We start from the raw sequence: 25,760 nt of genomic DNA on the forward strand, positions 1-25,760 counted from the left end.
CTCCCACGGCTTTGAGATAGATTAGAATTTACCAAAACGTGAAATAGATAATAGAGAGTAGTGTAGGATGACACTTGGGTGAGACATTTAGGTTTTGGGATTTTTAGTGTGGTGTGGATAGGAAACAAGATGGAGGAATTTGGGTGTAGAGTCCCTGTCGTCATCGTCATCTTCTGCTTCTTCTCCTTCTTCTCCTCCTCCTTCTTATTCTTCTCCTTTTTATTCTTCTCCTTTTTATTCTTCTCCTCCTTCTCCTTCTCCTTCTCCTTCTCCTTCTCCTTTTCCTTCCCCTTCTCCTTTTCCTTCCCCTTCTCCTTTTCCTTTTCCTTTTCCTTTTCCTTTTCCTTTTCCTTTTCCTTTTCCTTTTCCTTTTCCTTCTCCTTCTCCTTCTCCTTCTCCTTCTCCTTCTCCATCTCCATTTCCTGCACTGTTGGTGGCACAGGGTGATTGCACAAGGAAAGCACAGTGCAGAGGTTTCATGGACACTCAAGGGATGAGTTAGATGGCAGATAAGTGGAAATCATGTGTATTTTAAGAGTTAATTAGATAAAATAACTTTCAAAGACCTTGAAACTGTACATTTTGGGGCCATTTTGTGGTGCTTTCCTGCGCACTGAGCCTGGTGTGGACAGCATGCAAAACTTTGGATAAGAAAACAATAAACAAGAAGCTGAAGACTGAATAAATCCCGGGTGTCTCCTTTTTCCTGGCACAGAACTGCTCCAGGAGGGTTCCCCCCATTTGGGGAGCCCCCAGAAGGGCCCAACAAAAACCAAGCATTGGCAGAGGCTGGCAGAGCTCAGCACAGCTCTGCTGAACAGATGGAGCCCCTTCTTTTCCATCCCCCAGCCCAGGACAGAGCTCTGCACACACCTGCCACAGCGGGGGAATTTTCATCAAAAAATCTCAATTTTCATCTGCAAAACAGCAGCAGAGACAGCGACTCAGGAGCCTTTGCTTCAGAATTCCCTGTTCCTACTGCCAAGAAACTTCCAGCCCATAAGAAATGAGCCAAAATCTCCTAAAACCTCACCCAAACTTTGTCCTACCTGTTGCTGCCATGTCTGTCAGCATTTCTGCTTTGTAGGTTTTACAAATTGTATGTGCAGCTCTGTTCTCAGAAATCCCATGTAATTAAAGAGCTGCCAGGTATTTAAATCCAGTGGAAGTTCTGGTTTGCCAGGGAGTTCATTTTATAGGAAAATGCTATGATTGAAGTCAGAAATTCTGCTCAACTGCACTGAGAGAGTCCATCCCAAATTCTGGGCATTTTAGGTTGGCAGAAAATAGAACCCTCTGCAAAAAATTGTCCCTCTCCCAAAATTGAACAATGTTTTTACTCCACTATCTAGAATTTAAAGCTATTCCTTTATTAATATTCAGCCCAAAAAGCCTTAAAAGCAAACTGCACATAAGCTTCACACATTGTAAACGAGTTTTACACCCCCAAAATACTGAGCACAAGCTACTCTGCATTTTATTTCACAAAGAAATCAACCAAAATACGACCTCTCCACACTGCTGAGAGCTGCTCCCATAAAAATCTTGGAATATATTCCAACCTCTTCTTAATGAGCCTCCCAGCAGCAGCACAGGGATTGAACTGGGGAGAGCAGGAGAGAGGATTCACATCCAGGAGCTGGAGCAGAGGGAAAAATGGGATTTATCAGCTCCAAGGCAGGACCCAGCAGTCCTGCAGGGAGGTCTCAGGGTGGAATTTTCAGGACAGAATTTTCAGAATGGAATTTTCGGAATGGCAGCTGGGGTTTCAAGATGGAGTTTCCAGGATAACAGGCAGGTTTCAGGATGGAATTTCCAGGATGGAGTTTTCAGAATGGAATTTTCAGGATGGCGGGCAGGTTTCAGGATGGAATTTTCAGGATGAAATTTTCAGGATGAAATTTTCAGGATGGAATTTTGAGGATGGAATTTTCAGGATAACAGCCAGATCTCAGGATGGAATTTTCAGAATGGCAGTCAGGTTCAGGATGGAATTTCCAGGATAGAATTTTCAGGATGGAATTTTCAGGACACTAGCAGGTTCAGGATGGAATTTTCAGGATGGAATTTCCTGGATGGAATTTTCAGGATAACAGCCAGATCTCAGTATGGAATTTTTAGAATGGCAGTCAGGTCTCAGGATGGAATTTTCAGGATGGAATTTTCAGGACACAAGCAGGTTCAGGATGGAATTTTCAGGATGGAATTTCCTGGATGGAATTTTCAGGATAACAGCCAGATCTCATGATGGAATTTTCAGAATGGCAGTCAGGTTTCAGGACGGAATTTTCAGGATGGAATTTTCAGGACACAAGCAGGTTCAGGATGGAATTTTCAGGATGGAATTTCCAGGATGGAATTTTCAGGATGTCAGGCAGGGTTCAGGATGGAATTTTCAGGATGGAATTTCCAGGATGGCAGGCAGGGTTCAGAATTGAATTTCCATGATGGAATTTCTAGGATGGCAGGCAGATCTCAGGATGGAATTTCCAGGATGGAATTTTCAGAATGGAATTTTCTGAATGGCAGTCAGCTCTCAGGATGGAATTTCCAGGATGGCATTTTCAGGATAACAGGAAGCTCTCAGGATGGAAATTTCAGGATGGCAGGCAGGTTCAGGATGGAATTTCCAGGGCAGAATTTTCAGAATGGAATTTTCAGGATGGCCGGCAGGTTCAGGATGACATTTTCAGGATAGCAAGTAGGTCTCAGGGTGGCATTTCCAGGATAACAGGCAGGTCTCAGGATGGAATTTCCAGGATGGCATTTCCAGGATAACAGGCAGGTCTCAGGATGGAATTTCCAGGATGGAATTTCCAGGATGGCATTTCCAGGATAACAGGCAGGTCTCAGGATGGAATTTCCGGGATAACAGGCAGTTCTCGGGATGGAATCTGAGCTCCTGGGGACTGCACTCCGGCCAGGAAGGGCTTTCACCACGCCCTATGTGGAGCTGTGTGCATGTGTAACAGGTGAAAATCTGCAGTCTAATCCCAATCCAGTTAAATTCCTGAAGCCTGGAGGATTGGCAAGGCTGGGCAGGAAGGAGGAGAGCACATTCAAAAAGCAAATAAACTGCAGAGAAGTCAAGTGGCCTCTGCTGTAACACCACGGACATTCCCAGCTGAACAGCTCATTGGAGGCACTGAATTTCCTGGTTCCATTCCAGGGCTGGGGACAGCCTGACAAACACATCCCACTGGGAATTCCATTGGTGGCTCTTCCAGCCAGGCTTTGTCTGCTTTGATTGCAGGTTACAGGAGCTGCACCTCTCCCCCAGCATCAGCCCTGAGCACCCACGTAAGAACACACTGAGAAGTGAAACCAGAGCAAACACCCCCTCAAGTAAATATTTCATCTCTGCCCATGACTAATTAACAGCAATGACTTTTGTTAACAGGGAAGCAGAAGTTACTTAAACCAGGAATTATTCTCAAATCAAAAATACATATTTGCTTTGAGACAGAGAGCAAACAACACTCCAGCAAGCTGTTTGCCATGTAGAAATGTGATTAACAGATCAGAATATTGCATCAGGCCAGGCTTTTCAGTGATTGCAAGATTCAATGTGTAACAAATTGTTCCACTTGCCTCCCTTATCCAGGAGCACTCACTGTACACATTCCACAGGTACCTCTCCCTCCAGTTGTGATAATTGAAATTTCCCTGGGGCATAGATGTGTAAAAAGGAAAAAAAAAAAAAATCAGCACAAATAGGAGCTCTCATTGAAAAGTCAAATAAGAGAGGCTAAAACAGTGTCAGCTGCACTCCTTTCACTGCTCACAGCTGCACACAGCATTATTTGCTGACAGGTAATGGACACAATTTAAATCACTCTTCCCCTCGCCTCTTCAGATACAATCAGTTATCATTTCTGGAAGTAATGAATCTGCCAGGATGGAAAATCCCAGATGATCTTGATAGAATCAACTTCTTGACTTTCATTTAACCTGCTCTCATCTTTCAGGAGGCAGAACTTTTGCAAACTTCCATCAGAATAAACTCAGTCCAGTATAATGACAGGGAGCCTTGGCACATCAGAGCAGTGACAAATTCTACCCTGGGCATCCTCCCACGTCCCCAAGGGAGGCACTTCAGTGTCCCAGAGAGCCTTCTGCCCTTTGGCATTCACTGAAATCACAAGGAAATTTCCACAAGAAGGTTTTGCACAGGTGTTTTCCCTCCTTGGGAGGAAATTTTGTTTTCCTGGCCTCCTTCAGGAATTGTTGGCAACATTTATATATCCAAACCTTCCGAGCATTCCTTTCACTGAGCAGTGTCTTAGAGCAGCAGTCTCTGGACAGGCATTAAGTGTTGAAAAGCTACAAAAATTGTTCACAGCTCAGAGCAGGCCTGAGAGAAGAGAGGGGGAGAGAGGATGAGAGGGTGAGAGAGTAAAAGGGTAAGAGAGCAAGGTTCCTGTTACAATATCATAAATCTTCTTCTGTGTTGAATATTCTAATTCTCACTAACCAATCTAGTACAATACACAAATCCTACAGCATTTCCATACAGCCTATAAGAATCATTACATTACCATACTGTGTTACATTTTAAACCCTAAAAACTCCTCTTTGGGCCCCTTCTGCCAAGCTGTAGGGTCTGCTCTGACCCTTGGACCTGTCTGCAAGCAGAGGGTGTTGTTCCATCAAAAGGGGATCACCTTCAGCAGCCACACCATTGTTTTCCAGGTGTTCAGTAACTGAGGTATCTCAAAGCTTGCTTTCATTTCAATCTCGCTTACAGTTTCTATATTCTCCAAATCTTTTGCCAGACAATCATATTGATAAGGCTTTCCTGTTTCATCTTCCCCAACAGCCAGTGAGATCATTATCTCCAGAGATGCCAAGCAATCCCGATGAATCAATAGCCATTGTGACAGAGCCCTGCATGCTGAATTAAGCAGAGCTGACAAGTGGGTTGTAAGCACACCGTGTTTAACGATCAGATGAGATTTGGCTCCTAACAAGATTACTCCCTCTTTAGCAGGTGTCTGTGTGCTGCCAGAAGATAATCCTGCATAATCAACCATCACACACACATGTAAAGTCAAGAAGCAACGGCTCATTAATGAAAATTCTATAGACACAGCCAAGCAGCTGCAGCAAATGTGTTTGACCTCCCAAATTTAATCTGAACCTTCAGCAGTGCCAGGCCTCCAGCACCTCGTGCATTGTAGGACCCCTCTGTCTGTGTGATCTAGAGCCTGGAGGAAAAAAACAGAATTGAAAGGATCATCCAGAAATCCAAATTTGTGGTTTACAACCCCTCTATATAAGCAATGCAGAAAACTCATTTTTTCAAATGGACCAAAATTCAGCGTTTTCCTGAGCTTCTATGCCTCACACAACAAAAACAAAACAAAAACAAAACAAAAAGAAAACAAAAAGAAAAAAAAGCAAACACACAAACAAAAAAACCCCAAAAAAACAAACACCAAAATAAAACCCCAAAAAGCAAAACAAAACAAAACCTGGCAGCCATCCCAAACCTTGCAGGAGAAACACACCCTTGCTAATGCACCTCAAATCCATCACCCAGTGCTGACAGCTCTCTCACTGATCACTGGAACATGGTTCCAGTGCTCTCAAGCACTCCCAGGCTGTTTGACATGACAGAGAAAGAAGAACAAACTCACTAAAACACTTTATACAGAACCACGTCCTCTGACCCCATTCCAGGTAATGCTCACCTATTCCAGGTAATGCTCATCTCACTTCTAATTCCCACAATCCAAGGAGCTCCAAATCCTCCCAACTCAACAAAATCGCTGAGCACAGAATGGAGTTGTCCTGGGGGGAACAAAAATGCAGCAGGACATCGGAACATTTTCTCATTTTCTCCTCTGTTCTCCCACTGCTGCTGACTCAAGTCTAATTTAGTGTCAGCATTGCCTTCTCACTCATCTTTCCCCTTTTTCTAAGTGTGTTTAATCTGCTGTAAAATTGTTTTCATGGCTGTGGTGAATGTTATTGTAACTGTTTTACAATGTGCATTATCTGCACTGTGTAAAGGATTTGCCTTCTGTATGCAAATCAATTCCTCGCTGCTGCCATTCCAGGTCTGTGCCCTCAGAGGCAGCATCTCACATCCCCAAAGGCCACAAATGCTTCATTTCTTACAGAATTTTATTAAAAAACCACTTGCAACCCAGTTCTACAGATCCAAACCCTGTTTATAGGACTGAGCCACAGCTTGGCCACTTTAATCAGCAATTATTTGGGCCAGGTTGGATTAATCTGACCCACAACTGCAGCTGTAAGAGCTGAGCCCTAGGAAAGCCAGGCTGGAACAGGGATGGGCATCAATCACTGCTCTGACAGGCCAAAAAAGAATAAAAGTGCACAAAATTCACCCATTCTGTGCAGATAAAGTCATCTGGGTTTGGGACAATCTGGTTATGTGCAACATCAGGACATGGAATTGTTAATCCTCCTCAGGTTGGGGCACCAGATTAACCAGATTTAAATGAGTCAGAGTCAGTACTTTTAATATTGACTCAGAAAACCAAGACAAGGTCAGACAAAATTTTCCTAAGATTCCTAAACAATAATATCAATAAATCAGGCTGGCTCCCAGTCCTGGACCTCGTGCATCAAAGCTGGTTCCATTTGTCTCAAATTTTGCTAGATTGTTCAAAGATGCAAGACAACCTGTCAGGAGATAACTTCAGACTTCTCATAATTCTGTGTAGACAGCCAGGCTGTAAAAACAAGGGGAAAACTTTTACAGTTGCCCTTTTTGATCAATATTTGTCAAACACCAAAAAATGTCTCCGAAATCTGGCCCAGAACTTGAAAGTGGAAGCAGGAAAATTCTCCAAAAAATAAAGCCTGAGTGCTCACATTCCTGAGGGATTTTCCTGGGTGGAGGGACAAGCAGCTCATCCCCAAGATCAATTCTGAGGTGCCAGCTGGGCCTCCTGCCACCAGATTGGGACATCAATGGCCTGGTCCCATCAGCTGCCCCCTCATGGGAAGGGTCTCAGATTTAAAATCTTCATTTGCCCAGATTTACAATCCACAATGTCAGGAAAATTCACCCACAAACACCAGAGGTTGATGTCCAAGAAGGAGACAGAGCAGTCCTGGAACTTTATTCCAATAAAGGCAGAGGCCATGGGGCATCCCCTGGGGTCTCTCCAATTTTTGGAGGACTCAGCCTCCTTTTAATCCCAATTTCCAGCCACATTTCCCTTCTCTCTTTCCCCATTTCTGAGGTACTTGAGAGGTTCTGACTTCCCAGAACACCTGATACCAGAGATTCCCCTCTAATGTATAACCCTCCCTTTTAATTTTTAATTCTTATGGAATTTAGGGGTTTTCCCCCATTGTTTCTTCCATCTTTCAATGTCCAATTTCATTTATCAGCAAACCTACAGTTTGTTTGTAAATGCAATTTTTTTTTTCCCCACCATCAGTCAGTGGAATCCTTCCCATTATTTCTTTTCTCTCTCAGTGCTGGTTTTACCTACCAGAGACAAATCTCTCATGGAATTCCTCAAGGAGCAGCTGAGTGTGCAGAGACAGGAATTCTGACACACACAACAAGCGTCACCTGCACAAGGCACAACAGCTTAAAAAGTGATTTTTGGGAAAGGCTGGGATGTGCTTTCCCTGCACAAAGGAGACTTTTCCTGTGGATATTCATGGTCAGCTCCCTCATGCAGCACAGAAACTCATCCACCAACCTGACCTCAGCACCCACCACATTTCCAACTTGCCAATTCACCACATCAAGTGGCCACAGCTGCTTGGAGCAGCCCATTCCTCACCCTGCCAGATTACCACTGACAAATTTTACAGAAAAATAATTACTGAAATTATTTGATAATCTCTCTAAATTCACATTTTTAAGCTTTCTTCATGTCTTTTTTTAAACCTGTACAGTAGCCACATTAAATTTGTCAAAACAGATAAAATAAATTAGTCATCAGAAGTGAGAAAAAACAACCTGCTGGAATTGGTGTTTCCATGTCAGTTCCTAAGCTATGTAGTTCAGTTTTAAGAACATAGAGCCCTTTTGAGGATTTCTTTAGTTACTGCTCTGTAAACTTACAGAGGAAAGGACAAACTTTCATTGGAAATTATTCCTCTTAGGACCAACTCTAGCTGGTGCTTGTTCACTTACAGACTGGGTAATTTTTGTTGGCAATATTGCCAAGAGCCCGAGACCGTTGGAGATAGCAAAACGAGATGAAGAGCCTGAGATTCACAAGTTCATTGGCAATATTAAAGCACATCCCCAATATTGGTAATATTGCCAAGAGCCTGAGATTCACAAGTTCATTGGCAATATTAAACAAATTCCTCCCCACAAACACCCTCAGAGCTGCAGCAAGGCACATTCACCCTTTCTTCTTCCAGCCCCAACAGCACTCAGCTCCCAGGTGTCAAAATTGCTGCTCCTCAGTGGTAAATCCATGCTGATAATGAAAAATTGGGGTGTTCCAGGTGAAATACACACAAAGGCTTAAATGCAGGCGGCCCTGATTTAAGCACAAAATAAAAGTGGTGTTCAGTCATGATGGCGATGTTTGCTTCTCTTGGTGCGGGTGTGTGAATGCACAAGAGTTTTCCAAAAACACGAACAACCAGGAAAACCCATCCAGAAAAGCAGGAGGGATGCCTCCATCCCTTCTTCTGGTTCCTTTATCTGTTATCAGGATCTCAAGCAACGCTGCCATGGCAACCAGAACGCCTCCAGCTCCGGGGACGGGGCGGCACAAGGAGTCACTTGTCTCCACTTTGTTAGCTGGGTAATTGGTCCTGCTGAGCAGGGTCAGCTTTAAGAAAGATGACAGCAGGTAGAGCCTGTCTGCTCAGATAGCAGGGCCACCTTATCCTTGGAGCAGATCTCTGGGATTTATTAAACACTTAAGGGGTTAGTGAGCTGTGAAAATCCGATTCCCCGCCGCTGCAGTGTGCTGACGAGGAACTTCCTCCTGCGCTTCATCAAGTTTTCATTATCTTCCTGTGTTTTTGCAGGGAGGGAGGCTTCAGGGATTTGAGATGCTGCAATTTTCAGGCTGCATGAGCCTCTCAAATCAGTCACCCTCTCTGGCAGCAACCTTTTCAAGAAGGAGAGCAATCAGCTGCTCCTGAAGCTCTTCAGGAGATGCACAGCACAGCCCAAGCCTTGCCTCAAGTTCTTGGCTCTTCATTGTGCCCACAAGCAAACAAGGCAGGTCTGAAGTGTTTCTGGTGTTCCTGAAGTGTTTCTGGTGTTCCTGATTCGAGTGTTTTCTCAGGCTGAGGTAGAGAAAACAGCCCCAGCCTTGTCCTCACTCTGATCTAAACTGAGGATCTCCAGATGAGGTCACAATCCAGCAGGAGCTGTTCCTCACCTTGCACGTCCTGCACAGGAGGCTGGAAAAGCCCCCGGCTCCAAAGCTGTCAGACTTTCACCTTGGCAGTTTCCAGGCACAGATATTTTGCAAACATTCATCCATTCTCTCTCCTGTCCAGCAGATCAAAGCTGAATCATTCCCTGATTATTTAAAGATCAATTTAAAGAGTATTTCCATGCAATCAGCTGGGGCACAGCTCTGGTGGAGCACCCAGGGCAGAGCAGCTGAGGGATCCATTGCAGGGCAATGCCAGAATTGGAGCTTTTAGGAAATTATCTGTCACTGATATATTTTATGAAAAATAGCTTTGCTAGGATGTTTCTCCTGAGAAGCTGAGAGGCCTCAGAAATGAAATGTAAACAATAATTATCTGCTGCTGTGGAATGTGGTTTGGACATGGTTCACCAACAGCTGCATCTTTGATTGGTTCCATGTGATTGTTTCTACTTGATGACCAATCATGGTCCAGCTATGTTGGACTCTGATCTGTCACAAGATTTTATTATGCACTCTTTTCCAGCTTTCTGATGAATTTCCTATTTTATTATGCATTCTTTTCTAGCCTTCTGATGAATTTCCTCCTTTCTTCTATTCTTTAGTATAGTTTTAGTATAGCAATTTTAATATAATATATAGTATAGCAATAATAATATATTATATATATTATATTAATTAGGTAACAATAATATATAATATAATGTAATATAATGTAATGTAATGTAATATAATATAATGTAATATAATGTAATGTAATGTAATATAATATAATATAATATAATATAATATAATATAATATAATATAATATAATATAATATAATATAATATAATATCTATAATATAATATATTGCATAGCAATTTTAATATTATATATATTACAAAGATAAACAAGGAGTTCAGAATGCAGTGCTGTAGTTTGTGTGGCATAACATAATTGGCTAAGAAAGCTTACACTGTAGCATGGGTCCATAAAATGAAATATTTAAGGATTGGATCAAAATCTGATTCACTGATTGAGGTGCCTGTTCTGGTCTCTGCAAATTATCATAAAATAATAAATCAGCCTTCTGAAACGTGGAATTAAGATTCTCATCTCTTCCCTCATCCTGGGGACCCTCAAACACCACCACAATTATCAGCTCAGGGGGAGATTTTAGGAGATTTTTTTTCCCTCTTAAACATGACAGACACTTTCAAAAGCCCCCATCTCACACGCCCTGCAGGGATGCAGCACATGAAGGTACAAAACAGCTCCTCAAACTGATTTTCTGATCCTCCCAAGCTTTCCTCCCAAAGCTTCACACAATCACAGCCAGAGTTTTGCTGTCAGCTGCCCCTCACAGGGTTTTTTTTCATGATGCAAGGGGAATAAACATCCCTTGGAGGAATTTGTGGAAGTTTGGAGGCAACAGGAAGATTTTCATGCTGCCAATAACCTTGACAAAGCACAAGCGACAGAGAGATGTGGTTAGCCGTTAAAAACAGCAATTTGCCATTCAGAAAGTGTTATTTTGCTGTAGTTCTTTATTGTAGCAGAGCTGGACTCCCTTTCATAAAGCACATGGGCTTCCCCTGTAATGGGACTGAATTATATCCCTCCTAACAATAATGTATCACACTGGAGATATGGCTTTACACAGGAAAACATTTTAAACAAAACCAGCAGCACAAATTAACCACTTTTCAACATTTCATATTAATATAATTTAATGCCTGGAGATTTCTGGCTTCCACAGCAACTTACTCTTCAGTTGACCTGCAGGGCTGACATCACAATAAAAATAATTAATATTAGCTGTGCTATAAATACCCACTCATTTCTACTACAGCGTGCATATTATGTATGACAACCGTGGCTTTTCCAAACTTTAAAATCCTGTTTTACAGGCCTCTGTTCCAGCATAATATCCTCATAAACCACAATAGCAGTGCAGCAGAGAGAGGACTAAATTAAAAATTAATGGGCCCTGCCAGAGCTGAGCTTTCTCAGAGCCAGGAAAATGCAGAAGGAGAAAGTCCTCCCTCCGTGTGAGGGTCCGGTAAAAAACCAACAAACCTGCCCTTCCCTGGCCTGGATTTTGCACCTCCTCCCATGGTTATTTACCCATGAAAAGGAAGAATATGTACTCCACAAGGAATTCAAGCACTGGATTAACACAGGCCTTGTTGGGAGTTCTGGGGATGCCTACCAATAAAACAGCCCAAAAGCTCTGAAAACATCTGGGATTTAGGATTTTTCACCCTCCCTCTCTCCCACTTTCCCTTCCCCAGAGAACTCAGCATGAAACAGGAGGATGTTCCAGTGAAGAAGTGGAATCACCCTCAAACACGCTGAAAAAAATGGAATAAGAAACACCAGGCTGCCCTTAGCCATTAAAATGAAGATGCCAGCTCAAAGAAACCTTGAGCAATGCTCAGTGCCTCCCTAAATTATTGCTGCAGTTTCCTTGGAAAGAAATGTCCTTTTCCCTTCTTCCCCTCCACTTCAGTGCACTCATAGCAAGCAGCCATTTATTTTTATTTTACTGGATGTTGCATTTTATATAGAAAGCCTACAAATACAGCAGAGTTTATATCAGATTTCCTGTGAACTGCAAAAGTCTTTGCTGGTGCTTTTTTTGTTGTTATGGTGCCCCATAAAGCCACACAACTCCAAACAGAGGAAAACCAACAGATTAAAAGCAGTTTATGGAATCAAAAGAGAAGAGATTTGTTGAATATCAAGGGAAGTCAGCTCTCTGTCAACACTTTTGACATGGAATGACAAAATAAGGTTTCAGGTACTCAAACAAAGGCTTAACCCTTTTTAAGACAGCAGAGAAGCTGTTCCATCAACCCACCCCAAATTTCCCGTCGAGTGCCTCATTTTTCAGCCCTCCTTAAATGGAGCCATCATCCAGAAAGAGAATTTTTCAACACACCCAGGAGTTCTGCAGGCGCTGAGCACTTCCACTGGGCAGGAAACAGCTCAGAGAGGAACCTGTGGCCCCAAGATTTGAGCTGCAAGAGGTGCAGAGACATCTGCCTTGCACTGCAAACCTGCCCAAACGCCATCACCAAGGCAACCACTGCCAGGAGGGATGTGCTGGTGCCCGGGGATGAGGCTCAGCAACGTGTGAGCATCATCACTCACAGGCTCCCACAGCTTGTGCCCTTTGGAGGAGCTGCTGGAGCCGGGGGTTTCCATGGGAACGTGTGGAACAGCTCAGGGGGAGCTCCCTCCCAGCTGTTTCACATCCCAGGGAGCACTAAAAGAAAACCAGCTGTGGTTTTTCTCCTTTCTCAAGTGCAGCAGCTGGACAGCGAGGAAAAATAAAGCATTTTCACACTGCCAGCGGTTCATCCTGGGGGAAAGCAGCAGAGCTCTGCTCCTACAACAGCCTGGTTCTTATTGGGTTTGTATTGACCCCAGACAAAGGAAGGAATGATGAATCTGACTCCATCTTCTCAGAACGTTAATTTATTATTTTATGATACAATATTATATTGAAGAATACTATAATAAACTATACTAAAGAATACAGAAAGGATACAGACAGAATGCTAAAAAATGATAATGAAAAATCGTGACTCTTTCCAGAGTCCTGACAAAGCTTGGCCATAATTGGCCAATGAGTCAAAACAACTCAATGAAACTATCACATGTGGGTAAACAATCTCCAAACACCTTCCACATAAGCAAAACACAGGAGAAGCAAATCAGATAATTATTGTTTTCCTTTTTCTCTGAGGTTTCTCAGCTTCCCAGGAGAAGAATCCTGGACGAAGGGATTTTTCCAGAGAATGGGAATGCCACAGTTCTCTGCTTGTTTGTGGGCAGCTATTCCATTTAAAGATGTTATTGTTGTATCAGCTTGAGAAAAATGCAGTATTTTCTGCTGTATTTTGTGTCAAACACTGAATTTCTGTGAGTTATATTCCTCCCATCTGCCACAAACCACCTGACACAGTCGAGGCACCTCAATCAAAAGCCCTGCAAATTATCAGAGCCTGTGGAGACACCAAATTCTGTATCACCAAACTAAGGCAAGGCTCAAACCCTCCAATATTATCAAAGCAGTTCTGGAGAGCTCTGAGCCCTTCCAGCAGCTGAGTTGCACAGAATGCTGTCCATAAGCTGATATAAAAGCACTGAGCACTTGTCAGCCTGTCAGAGGCACTTGAGAGTGAGAATGGATCCTTTCCTGGCTAAAAGCTGGGAAATTTGAGTGTTTCCCAATCCTGGGAGGAAGTCCGGAGCACACAAGTCACATCATCTCCAGTAAATAGCTTTAAACCACAGTGATTTATAGCATGGATTGGCACAGAGATCACTGTGGGAGGAGTTTGTGCGTCATTTGAGAAGGGAAAAAAAGGGATTTGCCTTTCCACGAGGCCCTCAGCTCCTAAACCAAGCCTTACAATTGGATACCTCCAGCCAGGACTCATCTAAGGCATTATTTTATTTATTTTCTCCCAAGAAATATTTATTAATTTCTCCCAAGATTTTCCTTGGAGAACCATGTTTCCGTTCAGAGGATAAGTAATTACTACCAGGCTGTGATGGTGTTCACAGGGGTTCTTGGATGAGGGAAGAAATGAGGATCTGACTCCATGCTTCAGAAGGCTTGATTTATTATTTTATTATCTATATTACATTAAAGCTAAACTAAAAGAATAGAAGAAAAGATTTCCTCAGAAGGCTGGCTAGGAATAGAATAGGAAGGAATGATAACAAAGATTTGTGGCTTGGGGCTCTGTGTCCGAGCCAGCTGACTGTGATTGGCCATTAATTAGAAACAACCACATGGGCCAATCACAGATGCACCTGTTGCATTCCACAGCAGCAGATAACCATTGTTTACATTTTGTTCCTGAGGCCTCCCAGCTTCTCAGGAGGAAAAATCCTAAGGAAAGGATTTTTCATAAAAGATGTCTGTGACACCAGGCTGGGCAGGGATCATCCATTCCACCCCAAACACACTGAAAATTGAATCATCCCAGCAAAAAAAAAAAAAAAAAAAAAAAAAAAAAAGCCATGAGAAGGAGCCTCTCCCTGCTGTGCAAGGCAAGGACATCCACAGACCTTTGGCTGATTTTTCTCTGGGACAATCCTGTGAATTTCAGGCCACCCAAACCTCACAGCCAGCATGCAAAAAACCCTTCAAGGTCCAAGGAGCACATCAGGCAGCTCTGGTAAAAAACCAAAATGCTAACAAGGGAGCCAGGAGTCCTTGTTGTGTCTATTTATAGGAATTCCAGCCGAGCAGAAAGGATGGAGGGCTGGGCTGGCTCTGCTCCCTTCCAGGATGTGCTGTCCTGCTTATCGGACCATGAAATGCTGAGCAGAAGGAAAGGCAGGTTTGTGTGAATAATAATGAAGGTGGAGCATCTGCAGGGCTTTTGTTCATGCCTGGAAACTCCTTGTGGCCACTTGACCGAGCTAACAAGGAGAGTGACTGACAGTGCTTGTTCTTGGGAATGTTCTGGGAGAAGGGGTTTCAGTGTTTTCAGGTGTTTCACTCCCTAGCCCAGCAATTATCTATCAATTAATTCTTTCAGATGTAAAAGTAATATATTCAAGGCCCCAAATAGAAATTTTAGCTGTTCCAGCAGAGCAGAAAATAGACATTCCTTCAAAACCAGTGAAACCCTCACATTTTCCCCCTCTCTTTTCATGTTGAGGTCCTCCAGCAGAGTCCATGTGAAAATCACTGCTCAAATCTGAAGCCACACAGAGAAAAGTTCCCCAACCCTTCTGTAACATTCACACATAATTATTGCAGGCTCTGTTCATACAAAGCTGTCTATCCCTTCATGTTACTTCCAGAAAATTGTAATTCTCTTGTACCCTTAACCACAAATTAATTTCAATTACGGAAGGGCCATGTTAACACAGAGCAATGTAATTTCTGTCTGGTTTCATCTCGTGCAAATCCTTGTAAGAATTTATCTGTCATGAGCCGAGGTCAGGAGAAGGGATTTGAACTATCACAGCACATTACAGTTCCATAAAACGAGACAAAAAAAGGAGCTGGAAGACAAAGAAGCCAAGTAGGAAAACAGACATTGCAAATTATGGGCTGTTTGTAGAATGCAATTAAAGTGCAGCAGGGGGGCAGTGCTGGGGACTCCTGCTCACTTTTAGAGTGATCGCTTTATTCCAGTTAGAGATATTTCATTTTGGCCTCTGCAGCCAGCTCAGGCACAGGGGCAGTGCCAGCCTGGCATCAGAGCCAGCCCTGGGGTCCCACCCAGCTTCCCAACACCCACCAGTGCTGTGGGCAGAGCTGCAGGGGCTGGCACTGGGCATGGCCAGGAGGCAACAGCTCAGGTTTGTTCATCTGTGAGGCACCAGCACCTCCAGGATTAAATTTACACCGAGTTCACAGCGGTGGGAGCAGCCCCACTTCATCCACCATTCTTCCTCAACAATATAAATAAAATTCTTCCTGCATGGCATTGCCTGGCCCATTTTATTCCCCTCAGAGTTACCAGCAGTGCTTGGCAGACCTGCCCTACTCCCACTCCCACCATCTCCCAAGGATGCTCCATGAGCATGGATGCCTTAAGATTTTACTTTTTATATTTTTCAGATCCTGTATTGCATTAGTGCCTAGCTCTAAATTCCACATAAAGTATATATATATATATATATAACTATTTTATATATGTTTATATAACTATGTTCATATATGTGTGTATGAATACATATATATATATATATATATATATATGTAAAAATTGCTTCTCCTCGGTGGCAAATCCATGCTGATAATGAAAAATTGGGGTGTTCCAGGTGAAATACACACAAAGGCTTAAATGCAGGCAGCCCTGATTAAAGCACAAAATAAAAGTGGCGTTCAGTCATCCCCACACATCCACATAAACCTTGGGATCAGCCCCTTGCCAGGTCAGGTGGCAACTCCACTAATTCCCTGGATTGCTCCAGTTGAGACAAGGCACAGCTCAGGATTATGGACAATCCATTTATTTTATAAACTGGATCAATATATTTTATAAAAAGCTCAATATATTTTATAAACAGGGAGAGCTGCAATTTTCCCAGGGTGGAAAACTCACTTTATGCTCACCCAGTGCTTTCCCCTCAGCCACAGCTGCAGCATCAGCTTCAGGACAGAGGAATTCTCATTTTCCAGCAGGATCCTGCCCAGGATCTCGCTGTGCTTCAGGAATGTGATGGACCTGGCACCTCTGGGAGCACTCAGGGCTAATTTCAGCTAAGGAAGCCAATTGCTGCAGAGGCCGCAGCTAAGTCAGGGCTGATGCAAATCATTCCCTAAAGGAGTTTGTTTCTATCACTAGACAGGGAAAATTGGCATTTGTAAATAGCCACCCTCAGATTCCTGATTTAAATGAAGCCTGGGAGCGCTGGGGAAAAACCACCTCTCACCCTCTGCACTTAATTCAGCATTTTAGGTGACAAGTGGTGATAAATTCACAGAGTCTCAATGGCAGAGTGGGGAATATCAGTCTGCTTCATTTTTTTATGTCCCCATCAAGTAACAAGCAGCAAACTCCTCCATTTCAAGAGAAACTGATGGATCCATCCTCACTCTCTGCCGCTTATTCTACAAGGGATCATTCCTCCCTTGAGGTGCTTTCACTGCCAGCCCAACTCTCTGAGTTTCTCCTTTTCTCAGGAAAAAACAGATGAGTTTATTCAGGCTGTGATTTCCTTCTGCAGCAGGAGGACACTCAGTGCATTTGCTGCTGTATTTTCTGTCAAACACTGAATTTCTGTGAATTATATTCCTCCCATCTGCCACAACACGCCTGACACAGTCGAGGCACCTCAATCAAAAGCCCTGCAAATTATCGGAGCCTGTGGAGACACCAAATTCTGTATCACCAGACTAAGGCAAGGCTCAAACTCCTCAATATTATCAAAGCAGTGCAAAAGAAATCAGACACCCAGCAGATAAACGTGTACAAACCCAAATTGTGCCTCTACAACATGAATTTATCAGGCAAAATTCCTCCTTCCCAGCTGACCACAGAATTTAGAAGTGGTGGAAACAGCCTGGATTTCCCACTGGAGGTAAATAACCAGGTTTCCCTTCAGGAGAGCTGGCTGTGGTCAGGATCTTCACAGGCAGAACAAACCCCCAGATCTCTGAAGGATAAGTGAAGCCTCTTCCAAGCATCTACAAACAAAGAGACTTCCCCTTATTCTAAGTCAGAGGAGAAATAAAAGCCAACAATCACTTTAAACGCCTTTTTCACACCCCTAACTTCAGCTGGCTGGGATTTTCCCACCTGAAAAGCACTTTGTAGCTCACACAATACCAACCTCTTAATTCTCATTCCTGGCAAGCCCAATCCCCCTCACTCTCATCTCAATGAGCCTCCCCTGAGCTCTTCTCCATTCTTATTATCCATCCCAGGGGTTGTGGTACTCCCAGCACCACAAATGCAGCCCAGAACTCAATTCCTATTCGCAGATTAACAAAATTTACTCTGTATTTACTCAAACCCTGTCAGTCAGTTTACATCTGGTTTAGTTTTTCTATCAATAGCACAGCACTTATCTTACTGTGACCCTCAGTGCAATTTAATCAGTGTTTCTTGGTTGAAAATACAGATATTTTATTACCTGCAATGGTCACTGAGCTCTTCAGCCACCACCCTCCTGAAGAGCCAGCACTCTGCCTGCTTTCTCTGAGCAAGGACTAATTAATTACTTCATAAAAACCCCTCTCAACAAGCCAGCCATGAGGAGAGAAATCCTTGGAGAACCCATGAGGAAAGAAATCCTTGGAGAATTCAGAAGGAGAGAAATCCTTGGAGAATCCATGAGGAGAGAAATCCATGGAGAATCCATGAGGAAAGAAATCCTTGGAGATTTCACAAAGAGAGAAATCCTTGGAGAATTCAGAAGGAGAGAAATCCTTGGAGAATTCATGAGGAGAGAAATCCATGGAGAATCCATGAGGAAAGAAATCCTTGGAGATTTCACAATGAGAGAAATCCTTGGAGAACCCACAAAGAGAGGAATCCTTGGAGAATTCATGAGGAGAGAAATCCTTGGAGAATTCATGAGGAGAGAAATCCTTGGAGAACCCATGAGGAGAGAAATCCTTGGAAAATCCATGAGGAAAGAAATCCTTGGAAAATCCATGAGGAGAGAAATCCTTGGAGAATCCACGAGGAGCGAAATCCTTGGAGAATCCAAAAGGAGAGAAATCCTTGGAGAATCCACGAGGAGAGAAATCCTTGGAGTTTTCACAATGAGAGAAATCCTTGGAGAACCCACAAAGAGAGGAATCCTTGGAGAATCCATGAGGAGAGAAATCCTTGGAGAATCCATGAGGAGAGAAAACCCCGAGCCAGAAATGCTTGGAGGGGGATGTGTTCCATCACCAGGACTTCTCTTGGTGCTTCCATCATCTCCATGTAAGCAACAGCATCAAACTCTGGCAAATCCCTCATTCCTCTCATTTTAAATCAAATTTTGAGCAGCTGCTGTCCCTGAAACCGCTTGGAGCACATTTTTCCAGCACTCATATCCTGGATTTTGCCCATTTCAGCACAGGCCCAGGTCTCAGGCAGGGTCAGCCACTGCCCAGCCTCGGCCCCCACAGCTGCCCCCAAACTGATTATCTTCCACACAAGAGACCAACTCACTTTATCCTGATGAAATTTCATCTTGCTGAACTTTCACTTTCTCCTTTCTGGCTTTCTATATTAAATTTTACTTCCAACAGCTCTACAAGTGAGGGAGTAGGAGAATTTTTTATTTTTTTTCTCCTTGGTGGTTATGCTCTTTCTTTATTTATACCAAGTAAACTATTTTTTTTCCCCTCAGCTGCACTGAAATAGATAAAAATCACCAACAAGAAACACATCCTGAATTTCACCTCAGGAAACACATCCTGAATTTTATCTGATACAACTAAAAGTGCATTAGAGGATGCATTTTCTTGCCTGAACAATAAGAGCCCACACCACAAACCCAGATCTTTTTAAATACTTCAGCACAACATTTTACCCCATCCAAACCCCCTCAAAACACCTTTAACATAAAAATGAACCTTAAGACAAAAAATTTACTCTATAAAAATGGTTCAAAACAGAAAATTACCATTTGAATTGAACATAGAGATTTTACTCGGGGTATAAATAGTGTTATGTGGAATTTTAAAGGGTAGTTGTGGGTGAGGAATGATGGGATTGTAAGCCATATTATTTCTGTTGTCTTGAATTGGAAAGTCTGGGATGTTTTCACTTGGATTTGGCAAAAAAAAAAAAAAAAAAAAACAGAAAAAAAAAGAAAAAACAGAAAAAAAGAGAAAAAAAGAGAAAAAAAGGGGGGGAAAAAAGGAAAAAAAGGAAGAGGAAGAGGAATTTCTTCAGTAATTTCAAAGATGTGTCTGCAGGAAACACCAGTGGTGCTGCCCACGAGGCTGTGGCAGGAGAATGAAATCCCTCCTTGAGAGGTGGCACTGGAATATTGGAGCAGGGCTGTGTGTGGGTAATTGTGAGCCCTGTGGGGGCTGAATTTGCCTCTCCAGCTGAAGCCTTTGAAGAGCCAAGCCTGAGTTTGTGGTGGTTCCATGGCTGTCGTTGATGCTGGCTCCAAAATTGCAGCTAAGTGGGGAAAAGCTTTGTCCCAAGCAAGGGGAGTTACAGTTTTTGATCAGTTGCCTTTATTTTCCCTTTGCTTCCACACAATCCTTGGCACTCCCACTGACCCACCACTCTTTCTTCTCTCTGCTACAATAATGAGGGCCTTTGAAAAAATTTTATTTTATCTTTTTGAAGTTCCATTCATTTCCACCAACTTTTCTTTTCAAAATTGCTCGACGGTTATGTCCCTGTTTCTTCTGAGGCAGCTTTCATTTGGCTTGCTAAAAAAATGGGAAAGTCATGGCCCAGACTCCTGCATGGCTTTGTTCTTGCAATTACTCCTGTGCTCCATTAATTGGGAGGTTTTGTGTGCCTGGGCTCCTCCTGTGATGCTTTCTGTAGAGCATCCCTGGCAGCCCCAGGAAATGTCACCCACCCATTCCCCATCAGAGCTTTAATCTCTTCATTTGCAGACTCAATTTCAATAATGGCAGCGGCTCCAGAATTTCAATAATGGCAGCGGCTCCAGATGAGGTGAGGCCTCAGGAAAAGGTGAGATTTGACAGCTGGGAGCACAGGAGAGCTGTGCTGCCCTCAGGAGCTTTCCCAGAGCAGGGAGCAGCTCTTTATGTCTGCTCAGTGTTCTGTCTGTCTGTGTGCCTGTGCCTTAAAATCCTCCAGAACAGACTGAGATCCCTCCTCTTCATCACCAGGGCTGTGGTGTGAGCGTGTTCTCAGGGTCTGAGGATGAGGGAAGAGATGAGGATCTGACTCCATGTTTCAGAAGGCTTGATTTATTATTTTATGATATATATTATATTAAAACTATACTAAAAGAATAGAAGAAAAGGTTTCATCAGAAGGCTGGGTAAGAATAGAAAAAAAAGGAATGATAACAAAGGTTTGTGGCTTGGACTCTCTGTCTGAGCCAGCTCACTTTGATTGGCCATTAATTAGAAACAACCACATGAGACCAATCCCAGATGCACCTGTTGCATTCCACAGCAGCAGATAACCATTGTTTACATTTTGTTCCTGAGGCCTCCCAGCTTCTCAGGAGGAAAAATCCTAAGGAAAGGATTTTTCACAACAGATGTCTGTGACACTGCATGCCCTGTGTGTCTCCTCTGCCTTAGAATCCTCCAGAACAGACTGAGGTCCCCCTTCCTTCATCACCAGGGTTGGATCTCTCCCATCCCATAACTTTGGGTGTTGCTCTGTCAGCAAATCTTCCTTGGAGTCTCCTTTTTGCTCCTCTCTTTCCTTTATCCACAAAAATTCTCTGTTTTCTTTCCATTTGAAACCCAGCATCTGAACTGCTGGTGGATGAAATACAAGTGGTTTTTAATTCCACCATTCCTCACCCACAACTACCCTTCAAAACTCCAAATAACACCCTTTATAGCCAGAGTAAAATCTCTATGCTCAATTCAAATGCTAATTTTCTGCTTTGAACCTTTTTTGTGAGTGTATAATTTTTGTCTTAAGGTTGATTTTCATGTTAAAGGTTTCTATTTTGTTTGACTGATGATTTAATTCCATTAACACACAGCTCCAGTGGCAGAATTCCAGCCTAGTTTTAGTCAGCAGCAAACTTAGTCTTGACTTAAAACTGCCAGCTCAGCCTCTTTTGTTAACTTTGAGGGTTTTTGGTTCTGTGGAAGCAGAGCCCAACCTTTTTTTTAAATAAATATTATTTTCACCTGATAGCACAAACTTGGGTACCACTCATGTTTTCACCCATGAGCAGTGGGTTTTTTTTACTTGAAAAAAATAAAATAATATAATAAATAAAGTAATTCCTGGAATAAAATTCCTCCCTCACTGTGACAGGAGGTGCCCCTTTCTCACACCCCTTCCCTGAAGCTGCTTCCAGGTGTGTGAATCCCAGGCTGGCTGTACATTATGGAGCATTTTCACGGTGCTGTTCAATTGATACTTCTAATTTAATTTCTATTTCTGTGTGTTCCCTGCTGCTCCTCATCCCCAGGACGTGCTCACACAGACTCTGTTTGGTTACGTGTTTCTTATGAACAAGAACTTTCATCTCAAGACACGACTCAGGGGAAATCCTGCAGCACAAAGCCAGCCAGAGATGTGTAGGTATTTAAAAATCCCTGCCTTTCATCAATATCTGAGACTTTTCAGGCTGCTGAGAATAAATTTCCGACATTAAAATGATTCAGAGGGATCAGGATATTTGTAGGAGTTTTCTTTGCTCTCTTAAAACCAGCAGCATAATTCAGTTTGCTGTTTTGCTCTGCAAAGCTTAACGCGGCCATCAATCATTCATGAACTGCTGTGTGCGTTTGGTGGAGCAGCTCGGAGGTAAAACTGGGGAGAGGGAAAAACAAAGCAAAGCAAATCAGCAGCTCCTGTAATCCCCTGTCAGATTAGGGGCTACCTGAGAAGATGTTTGTGTTGCTGCAAGAGCTGTTTGCCCAGATAAAGGCAGGCTTTGCTCCACAGAGAGCTCGCTGCGGTTTTTATGAAGCGAGTGCTACCCCGATTTTGGTGGGAATTATCTGCAGAATCTCTTGTACACATCCCTACACTTGGGTAGAAGTGAGGGAGCGCTGGCAGGCTCTGACTCAGCATCAATGGCAAAGCCTCAAGGTGAATTTAGCCCTAAAATCAGTGAAAATTTCAAATCTAACACACAGGATGTTATACTGGAGCCCAGAGCACAAATATGTCTATGCAGGGCTTTTCTTTTTAGGATTCTTCTTTATTTTTTATTACCCTCTGAAATTGGAGTACAGTGGTGGAGGGAAAGACAATTTCACAACAATCCATAAAGATGGGGCTGATCCATGAGTACCATTCCAATTTTCAAATGCTTGGTCACAGAGCAGAGCTGTTTCAGGAAACACAAAAAAAGTGCAGAGTGGCACGAATCAGGCACAGGAAAAGCAACAGGGTGGGATTTTTTTGGCCTTTCAAAAGCACACAAAAAATGTGTTGGATGGCAGAAATCAGGCACACACAGAAAGGTGGAGAATGGGTGAATCAGGCATAGGAAAAGCAACAGGCTGGGATTTTTTGGAATTTAGGAAGTACACAAAAAAATGTTCTAGGTGGCACAAATCAGGTACAGGAAAAACTGGGATTTTTCTGCCTTTAGGAAACACCCAAAAATATTTTGGGGGGCACAAATAAGGCACAGGAAAAGAAACAGGCTGGGATGATTTTCTGCCCTTGGGAAGCACACAGAAAGGTGGAGAGTGGCACAAATCAGGCACAGGAGAAGCAACAGCCTGGGATTTTTTTGGCCTTTAGGAAACACCCAAAAATATTCTGGGGGAGCACAAATCAGGCACAGGAAAAGAAACAGCCTGGGATTTTTTGGCCTTTAGGAAGCACAAAAAGGTGGAGAATGGCAGAAATCAGGCACAGAAAAAGCTGAGATTTTTCAGTCTTTAGGAAACACAAAAAAAAGTGGAGAGTGGCACAAATCAGATACAGGAGAAGCAACAGGCTGAGATTTTTCAGCCTTTAGGAAGCAGACAAAAAATATGCTGGGTGGCACAAATTAGGCACAGGGAAAGTAACAGGTTGGGATTTTTCAGCCTTTAGAAAGCCCACAATAAAGGTGGAGAGTGGCATGAATTAAGCACAGGAAAAGCACCAGGCTGGGATTTTTTTGGCCTTTAGGAAGCACACAAAAAATGCTCTGAGTAGCAGAAATCAGGCACAGGAAAAGCTTGGATTTTTCAGCCTTTAGGAAAGACAGAAAAAGTGGACACAAATCAGGCCCAGAAAAAGCAACAGGCTGGGATTTTTTTGGCCTTTAGGAAGTACACCAAAAAGAAGCTGGGTGGCATAAATCAGGCACAGGAAAAGCTGGGCTTTTTCTGTCTTTAGGAAGCACAGAGAGGTGTAGAGTAGCAGAAATCAGGCACAGGAAAAGCTGAGATTTTTTCAGCCTTTAGGTAGCACAAAAAAGGTGGAGAGTGGAATGAATCCAGCCCAGGAAAAGCAACAGGCTGGGATTCTCTGCCTGTGGCTGAGCAGCTGTTGGATTTTCAGAGCACTATTCATTCGGGGACAAATTTTAACCTTGGCCTGCAGACCAAGTCACACCACCTCGCTCTCTGAGCAGCCAGCCCTGCTGCAGGGGCTCTCTGGAAGATGTCAAACACCTTTTTGCAGGCCTGGGCTGGTGTTTAATTGCCCAGTGCGAGCTGGTGCATATGCTGTGTGCTGTGTGAGGCTGGCAGAGCGGAGCTGTTTGCCGTAAACTCCTTTGCAGAGAGCTCCTTCAGAGCCCTCCTGGCTGTGCTGGGTGTACAAGAGACACTTGACAGCTGCTTGGAGGAGGAGAGGCTGAACTTTGGGATAAGGCCGTTATTTGACACACCACTGCTGCCAAATCCTGGCTCCGTGCCCTCTGAACGCTGCATTTACCTCAGAAGCCTTTTTGTCCCTGTGGAAGCACCTCTTAATTAAATTTCAGTCACAGCACAGTGACCTCACAGCCTGTTTAGCTGTGGCTGGGGCTGTGTAGGCACTTTAACCTCTTCTCAACTCCCTGAAGTGTTGGAAAATACCGTTTTCTTGACTCAGAGATGGGTAACTGAGAGGTGTTTTAAAAACTTTTATTTTCAGTCTCATGAGAGGGGTGAGACCATACAGATGTTATAATTAACGCCATCACAATCAGAAACCAAGTATTTCCTAATTACTAGGAATTACCGTGTATTTCCTAAATACACAATATTGTGTTTTAATAACTCTAGAAACATTTATTGGCCTATCAGCTTTTGCCACACCATGCTGTAAACGTCTTAAAGCCAAAAATTTAAAACTACCCCTCATGAGTCCTACTACAATGCATCTTTCATGGTTCTATTTCTCTAAAGTATCCAGTTTTATTTGCAAGGCCATCCTTTGAAATTTGTTTCTAGCTCCATTTCTCTCTCAACAATATCTGTCCCATTCCATGGCTTGGCCCAGAGATGGGTAACTGAGAGGTGTCTTAAAAACTTTTATTTTATTTTCAGGCTCATGAAAAGGGTGAAACAATACAGATGTTATAATTCACACCATCACAATTAGAAGCCAAGTATTTCCTAATTACAATACACAATGTTGTATTTTAATTACACTAGAAATGTTTCTTGGCCTATCAGCTTTTGCCACACCATGCTGTAAATGCCTCAAAGCCAATAATCTAAAATTACCCTTTATGGATCCTACCACAATGCATCTTTCATAGTTTTATTTCTCTAAAGTATCCAGTCTTATTTGCAAGGCCATCCTTTGAATATTTTTTCTAGCTCTATTTCTCTCTCAACAATATCTGTCCCATTCCATGGCATTCCTAAGTCAGCATTTCTTATCTCCAAGTTTGCATACAGATGTGTGAACCTTCTGTCAGGCTCTGAGAACTCTCTACAAATCAATTTCCCTCACAAAAGGGCTTTAATATCTTAAATTTCATTTAAATTCCAACTGTGAGAATCCACCTTGCTGAAAACTTGAGTTTTGCCCCTCCAGGAGCATTAAGGCCAGAACCCCTCCAGAAGCATTAGGGCTTTAATATCCTAAATTTCATTTAATTTCCAACTGTGAGAATCCATCTTGCTGAAAACTTGAGTTTTGCCCCTCCAGGAACATTAAGGCCAGAACCCCTCCAGAAGCATTAGGGCTTTAATATCCTAAATTTCATTTAATTTCCAACTGTGAGAATCCATCTTGCTGAAATTTTGAGTTTTGCCCCTCCAGGAGCATTAGGGCCAGAACCCAAACTGTGCTGATGGATGTCAGGGAGCTCAGCAGAACTTGGGGTTGGGATAAAACATTTATAACATCCTGATGCACACGGAAGTTGGATGCTCAA

The 25,760-nt window shown here is 43.0% G+C and overlaps 1 long non-coding RNA gene across 1 annotated transcript; it reads right to left on the bottom strand.

Moving 5' to 3' along the window:
- Positions 1-332: 332 nt before the first annotated feature.
- Positions 333-9,465, bottom strand: LOC113459980 (uncharacterized). The gene is made up of 3 exons (XR_003381591.2): positions 8,353-9,465; positions 5,694-5,793; positions 333-5,207 (listed from the first exon to the last, which is right to left on the bottom strand). It is a non-coding gene; the product is annotated as an uncharacterized LOC113459980 (long non-coding RNA).
- Between the last annotated feature and the right edge of the window lie 16,295 nt (positions 9,466-25,760).

The sequence above is a fragment of the Zonotrichia albicollis genome, chromosome 27 (assembly GCF_047830755.1).
Source record: "Zonotrichia albicollis isolate bZonAlb1 chromosome 27, bZonAlb1.hap1, whole genome shotgun sequence".
NCBI lineage: Eukaryota > Metazoa > Chordata > Aves > Passeriformes > Passerellidae > Zonotrichia > Zonotrichia albicollis.